Here is a 1,346-nt window from a genome sequence, read left to right as displayed (position 1 = left end):
TATATATATTTTACATATAATTATGTATATTATTCATTTTACTGTATATATTGAGGTATGTGTTTGTGGTGTTTGTGGTTTTCTTGCTAGCTTATGTTTGTGTGTGTGTGTGTGTGTGTGTGTGTATATATGTGTGTGTGTGTGTCAAATCAAATCAAATCTCTTTATTGTCACACAAGTGTAACGATGGTGAAATTATTGTGTACAAGACTCTGTTCCATGGCAGTGCAAGCAACAAGATATGAAAAATTGACAGTATACATAAATAACAATATACACATTTATACAATATACAATTTTTTCACAATATACAATAGACAATTGTACACAATATACACATTTCCATAATATACACATAGTACACAGTATACTCAAGAGACTTAAAAATTTATAGCTTTTATATATGACTTACAGTGATGTATACGGTAGTGTTTTATTGTGAAGTTCAGTGCAGTAGTTTGTTAGTGCAGAAGAGAAGATGGAGCTGCATGTGTTCTATGCTATGCAGTGCAAGACATGCTACAGTGCTGTCAGAGTCAGTGTGCTGGTGTGTAGATGTGTGTGATTATCGTTTTGCTATCTGGTTCGGGTCCTGATGCTGCGGTATCGTCTGCCTGATGGTAGCAGTGAGAAGAGTTCGTGGCTCGGGTGGCAGGAGTCTCTGATGATCTTCGTGCTTTCCTCACACATCTCTGGGTGTAGATGTCCTGGAGGGAGGGAAGCTCACCTCCGACGATGTGCTGGGCTGTCTGAACTATTCTCTGCAGGGCTTTCCGGTTGAGAGCGGTGCAGTTCCCGTACCAGGCGGTGATGCAGCCAGTCAGGATGCTCTCCACAGTGCAACTGTAGAACTGTCTGAGGATTTTTGAGCTCAGACCAAATTTCTTCAGTCGCCTGAGGAAGAAGAGACGCTGGTGGGCCTTCCTCACTACTGACTGTGTGTGAGTAGTCCAGGTGAGGTCCTCGGTGATGCCGAGAAACTTGAAGCTGCTGACCCGCTCCACTGGGTTTTCTAAGGTATTGTTATCAAATTTGAAACATTTTGCTTGGTAAGCCTTTATTCTGTGATCCAAATGTATTTTCCAGCAAATAGCTCCCAGCTATAGTCATCTGCAGGCATTTGTTTACAAACAAAAAAAAATGTAGGCAGATTTTTTTTTTCAGTGTGTTCAAAGTTCTATTACTCAATACCAGTAAGACTTACAGTGATTTTGACTGTTGAGGAACACACCTCAGAGTGTCACCTTTCAAAAGAGACCAAAACCATGTATGTACTCCAAATGGTTCAAGAACAGCATGCAATTTACTTTGTGTACGCCTTTTTTAGGCGTTTTAGGCAAATTTTA

Source organism: Sinocyclocheilus anshuiensis, unplaced genomic scaffold (assembly GCF_001515605.1).
Source record: "Sinocyclocheilus anshuiensis isolate Anshui unplaced genomic scaffold, SAMN03320099.WGS_v1.1 scaffold4, whole genome shotgun sequence".
In the NCBI taxonomy this organism is placed as follows: domain Eukaryota; kingdom Metazoa; phylum Chordata; class Actinopteri; order Cypriniformes; family Cyprinidae; genus Sinocyclocheilus; species Sinocyclocheilus anshuiensis.
Note: the sequence above shows the minus strand (reverse complement) of the source record.